Genomic DNA, 6,548 nt, shown 5'->3' on the forward strand with positions numbered 1-6,548 from the left:
GAAAGGCCCCTGCGGGCAGGTGCCGACATGGCGCTCTGAGGGGAACCTGCCCTCAGCCCCTGCATTTACAGGGCATCGCGGAGCAAATTCCTCAGGGGCAGAGCCCCGACCGCCCTTAGTTGTGGCTGTGACCTCTGCTGAGGTCTGTCTGCTTTGACGTAAGATGCTGAAAAATCTCTTCGGGATGTGCAGTATCTCTGTGGTCTTGCAGGCCCCGATTCCAGGGCAGGTGGGGTTGTCGCTGCTGCCTCTGTGGCGTGTGGGTTTCCAGCCAGCACGCTGCCTCTCGGCCTTGCAGCCCAGCCAGGGGAAGGGCCGAGAGAAAGCACGGCCACACCGGCCCTGTTCAGACGGCCTGAAGTGCTGTGGAGCTACTCTGGGGTCGCATTGATAAAATATTGTCAAGGTCTCTTGTATTTGCGGGTCCACCTGGTTACTTATTGAAATATGTGGAAACTAAGCATTCTCAGTTGAAGAGCTACCAATAAATTATTATTACTGTTTGTTGTTTTTGTTTTTTGTTTTTTGTTTGTTTGTTTGTTTGTTTTAAATAAAATACGCTCTTGTATTACACAGAATGCAGGTCAGGCTGTACTTGAAAGAAAAGCGTAGTAAGCGCTACCATTCGCATCCTAATTTACCACCTGAACTTGACCCATTGGTAATTCTTTCCACGTTACATCTTGTTTTCTTTCTTAAATTATATATTTAGGTTTAATTATATACCATTACATAATCGTTCCCAGCTTGTAAATTTCAGGTCAGGCTAATGTCAAGATGTATTAGGAGGTAAACAAGTCAGGCTACTGGCTAATGGTACCTGTCCCCAGGCTTAAATTTTGAAAATGGCTGGTTTGCAAATGACCAACGGTCAGAAATAAAGTTTTTATTTGAGCTGAAGATGGAGGCCAAAGAACTGAGTTTTGAGTAAAGTGCTTTACGGCCCATCATGTAAACCTAGTTCTGGCTGAAGGGGTTGCGATCTAAAAATAGGTGGTGAAAGAAAAAGGGGTTTTTCTTTTTGGCTGATACTTATTTGCCTGCCCATTTCTATTTCTGACCAATTTTATAAACATTTACTGTGTTGTTTATATGGTTTTTTGTGCAAATGTATTTATTTTCTGCTATTAGGCAGAAAAAGCGGTAGGACTCTAGGTATATATCCCCTGTGCATACAGGTAGGCAACTTCTTGTGTTTTTAAGACATGTGTGTGGTTTCTGAGTGTGTAAGTGAAGATGTTGTTCATGAAGCAAGCTATTTTGCTTAAAGTGAGAGATTAGCTTGCTGAAGACAACTCAGAAGAAAGCATCTCCCAGGCCGAAGTTGGGGAATGTAGTTGATGGGGGAAAGGTTTTCACCCTCCTTTGGAGGAAACAGAGCTCAACACCCATTTGAACTTTTTCCTTTTAATAAGGTGGAAGGCCATAGCCTGCCATTGCTCAGTGGCACATGACCAGGGTGGGATTGCTTTTCTGGGGCTGTGGAGAAGGCACTTGCAAACAAATTTCTGTGTGCACCTCAGAAACTTTGTATTGTTCAACAGCTTATTGTTTCAGGGGTATATTAAAGTAATAATGGGGGAGAGGGCAATCAGGTTTGGACTCCATCCTAGTCTCTGCTTGGTAACAGAAACCAGTAATACCTCCAGGCTTGCCATCCCATTAATATTTTCCCAGATAGCTGACCCATTGGTCAGCCTGAAGGAACAACATGTCCTTTCAGTAGGACATATCATTCTCATTAGATGGATGGCCGCATTTGGTGATCATAACCTAGCGATTGACGTGCTCTTTGAAGAGCTAGGGAGAGTCTGAATCAACTTTCCTTGGTTGCAGTCATGTTAGGCCAGAAGTAGTCTTCACAGCCAGGTCACTCTAAAACACTGTGGGATTTGAGTAGCTGGAGACATGGAGGCAACAGGAAGGCATCTGGAAACATTGCCTGTTTTTTCTGACAGCTTTGGAGTATGTTGCATTACCCCTTGGCGTGGAGTAGATCAAAGGATCTCTAGAATAATGGCTTGAAGTTTTGACTGAGCCCTTGTGGTATGTCACCTGCAATTGTCAGGGCGTTTAGAAGAACTCAAGAATCTGCTCTTGAGAAATGGGGGAAGAAAATCTTGCGCAGTGTCGTTTCTCCTCAAGGGGATGGAAAGGGATGTCAGAACCATGAAAGCTGGTGATGGAGGCTAGAATCAGCAGACCTGGCATTTTTACATACCAGGTGCACAACTTCAGATGCTGAATGTCTTACAGTCCCCTGCTGGTGTCCCTGCATCTCAGGGCTGCAATAACGTGGTACCAAGAATCTCTCTGTGAAGCTCATTTGCAAGCTGCAAGCTTTCATGGTCCTTCGCTGTCCATCACCTATAAATGTCACCACTAGCAAGCCACCCCCTGTGTCATATGTGATAGTATGTGGCATCTTTCACATCTGGGAAGATTTTGGAGGGCTAACTATGGGCAGTGCAGATGTAGGCTGCACGTGCACAGATGTGGGGTCAAAACATAGTGAGGAACATTTTCTGTTGGAAGGTGTTTGGGTAAAAATAACTGATTTAATTGGGTCTCTGGCTGTACACTGAAAGCTGTTTCTCTGTGCCGCTAATGAATGTAAGGCTGTATATACATTCTTAATTATGCCATATAATTTATGGTATTTATGCAAGTTAAAATGAAAACCACGAGCTGTGTAATGAGATTGACCAGATTCAGCTTTCTAGAGCTAAAGCATCAGCATTGTGCTTCTGTAGCTGGATTTCTAGTACAGTGAAGAAAGGGTTGCAATAATAACAATGAAGGTGGTTTAGGTCCTCTAATAGGTCTAACAGGTCCTCTATTTCCTGGGTCTACACAGAGGTACTAAGTGAAATTTTAGAGTACTTTCTCTTACTCTTTTAAAATTGGTTGTGCAAAAGGACATACTTTCTGAGCATAACCAAGTCATTACTTGGCAGGGGGGAACCCACCACCTTGCTGTGGAATAAAAGCCCTTCTGCAAAGAATGAATCTAACTAGCAGCCTGACTTACATCAACTTTCCAGCCAACCTTACCAGTAGAGAAGCTTTGATGATCCTACCTCACAGAAGGGCTAGGCACATACTGAGGGCCTACAGTGGGAAGGAACCCAGCTGAGGACTGTGCTCTTTTGCAGCCTTCAACAGAGGGCCTGAAATCACCACCATTTTGGCAATTAACATTTCTGTGGTGTAGGATAGTGGGAAGAGAGGGAAGGCCTGTGTTAAGGACTAAACCACTTTGTTTAATATCTAAAATGTTAATGGTCTTAATAACAGGGTCCTCACATGTCAACTTGATGGAACTACAACAAAGGGAAGGAGAGCACACTGAGCAACAGGGAGCCACTGAAGTGGTTAAAAAAGTGAGGAGCGATCTATAAGCAAGGTCTGCAAGCAACAGCAATATGTATTGATTTGATAGAGCTAAATAGTTTCTATGAACAAATTAAATTACATTGGTCTTGTAGCCTACTTGAATTACTTGGTGTTGAATGTAGATGAGAAGGTAGAACGGTGTCTGTGAACAGCTAGGGCTTGTTAAATCTACATGTGTGTTGGTTCAGAAAGTGTAAGGAGAGTAGAACTATAAAGTATTGCAACAACAGCAGTTTTCTAAGCTATGCATGAATAACACTGATGCCTCTTAATTGTCTTTCTTTTGTACAGCCAAGAAGGAGGAGAAATCAGAAGTTACGAGTGTTCACTGGTTTATGAATCTAAGGTGGAGAGGAAAACAGAGAGTAAATTAACTGGGCATAGTATGAAGCTACTTAAGATTAACAGGCTGGAAGAGATCAATGCACGATATAACAGCAACAGACTGGAAAAAACAGCCTTTTTTCAGAGTGTGGAAAAAGTGGAGAGGACTAGAAGCTTTCAGGAAGAAAAATTCAGTGAATCAGATCCTGGAACAGAAGATGAGAAGGTAACTAACTGCATAACAATTTTTGTTTTCGCAAAGCACTGTCCCTTTCTTCTTACAGCTAAAGAGTTTACTATGTGTGTTTCCCAGTAGAGTTGAATTTTTCATTATCATCTGTGGAAATGTATTGCAGCTGTGAGAGACTGGCCATCATCTTTTAATCTTTTGAATTCATAGAAGCAAGCACGTGTGTTTTTATTCTGGCGTTTATTTACAGCTGGATTTGTATTCAGAAGTTGTAAAGAAGTTGTATGGTTCTGCAGTTCTTCAAAATCGGAAGGTAAACAGAAATTTTGTTGGATTCATATTTTGAGAGCATTTGTCCTATCTAACAGCTCTGGAGTTAGTGAATGAATCCAATGGAAAGAGCAGATTTCCCAGAGGAACTAAAGCAGCTTTGTCCTTTGCTCCCCATTAACTGGGGAGCAGGGCATGGTTATCTGCTGTATGCCATGCTTGAAGGGCCGAGTGTTGTCCCGTGTAGCTCTGTGCTGCACCTGTCTCCGGTAAAAACAGTGCTGGGCATCATAGTATGGTGTCTCTGGCAGGAAAATGACTCTGTGATCAGCCAAAAGGGGTTTAGAAATAACAACATATTTCCTTGTATTATGCTTATTCTATGCAGGAGTCTAGAGGAACCGGTATTTTTATTGACATATCATTTAGACAATAACTGAGAAAATCTGCTTGCAATAGGGCAATGAGAAATTAATTTTACACACCAGTTTCTGAAAAGACTTGAAAAATTTGTGCTGTGGCTGTTTGTGCTGATATGGTAGAGTAGTTTTTCCAGTATTCTGAATATTTTTGTGTTCAGATGATACTCTGGAGCATCAGTGTAAAGTAAATTTCATTATGTATTCATTTGTATTCACAACTCAAGAAGCTGAATTTTTGATATTTCTTCATCTGCTGCGTCAATTTTGTACAAAATTATTCCAGTCTTCAGTAAGCTACTACAATTTTTAGTTTGTAGAGGAAGAACAGGATCTCTATATTAAAACAGACAAAGTGTGTCTCATAGAAGTAGAATAAGTGGAGAGTGGTGATGAATAGCATTCCTTAGGGGGTTGGTATTGGGACCGGCACTGTTTAACATCTCTGATGGTGACATGGACAGTGGGATCGAGTGCACCCTCAGGAAGTTTGCTGATAACACCAAGCTGTGTGATGTGGTCGACACACTGGAGGGAAGGGATGTCATCCAGAGGGACCTGGACAGGCTTGAGAGGTGGGTCCGTGCAAACCTCATGAAGCTCAACAAGGCCAAGTGCAAGGTCCTGTACATGAGTCAGGGCAATCCCAAGTATACATACAGGCTGGGTGATGGGTGGATTGAGAGCAGCCCTGCGGAGAAGGACTTGAGGGTGTTGATTGATGAGAAGCTTAACATGACTCATCAATGCGGGTTTGCAGCTGAGAAAGCCAACTGCATCCTGGGCTGCATCAAGAGAAGTGTGACCAGCAGGTCGAGGAAGGGGATTCTCTCCCTCTACTCCACTTTTGTGAGACCCCACCTGGAGTGCTGTGTTCAGTTCTGAGGCCCCCAACATAAGAAGGACACAGACCTGTTGGAGTGAGTCCAGAGGAGGGACCTGAAGATGATTGGGGGTGGAGCAACCTCCCCAGGGGTTGTTCAGTCTGGAGAAGAGAAGGATCTGGGGAGACCTTCTGGCAGCCTTCCAGTACTTGAAGGGGGCTACAGGAAAGATGGGGAGGGACTCTTTATCAGGGAGTGTAGTGATAGGACAAGGGGTAATGGTTTTAAACTGAAAGAGGGAAGATTTAGATTAGATGTAAGGAAGAAATTCTTTACTTTGAGGGTGGTGAGACACTGGAACAGGCTGCCCAGAGAAGTTGTGGCTGCCCCTTCCCTGGAAGTGTTCAAGGTCAGGTTGGACGGGGCTTTGAGCAACCTGATCTAGTGGAAGGTGTCCCAGCCCATGGCAGATGGGTTTGAACTAGGTGATCTGTAAGGTCCCTTCTAACCCAAACCATTCTATGATTCTATGTGTTTATTTTAAATATATTTTTTTAGTGTTACAGTGAAAATGAGAATTAAAAAATAAATAAATCTGGGTGATTGTTGTTTGGAAGATGTTGTTGGCTCTTTTAAGGTAGTTTTCTTCCAGTGTGAAAATCACAACTGGCACAGGTGAGAGAGTAAAAACTGCTGTGACCGACATGTAGCTTTTCTCTGAGTTTTGTCTCTTTAGGGTCAGGAAAAAGGCTGAGAGCTGCTTTGCCTGTCTTAATGTATGTTAGTTTGATGATGAATTGCAGATAGTAGCTGAGGTGGTGGGATTTTCTCCCACTCTGCTGAAAAATCTCTAACCCATTGCTTCTTCAGTCTAATGGCTAGAATAGGCTCTTTTTTAAAAGCCCTGTAAGACAAGGCAGGGAGAGTTTGGAGGTGCAGTACGGGAGAAAGGAATACGCTTAGAAGATGAACAGCTGGTGGCTAGTTGCAAGCTGGAGAAAGAGCTCTGTGTTCCCATTTTAGCTCATCAGCCTCCTGGGGATAAGACTTCAAAGGTGAAAGGCAGTCAAACTGAACTCTTGTAATGCGCCTCACTGGAGTGAGGTTTCCAGATACATAAACATT

Source organism: Athene noctua, chromosome 2 (genome assembly GCF_965140245.1).
Source record: "Athene noctua chromosome 2, bAthNoc1.hap1.1, whole genome shotgun sequence".
Classification (NCBI taxonomy): Eukaryota; Metazoa; Chordata; class Aves; order Strigiformes; family Strigidae; genus Athene; species Athene noctua.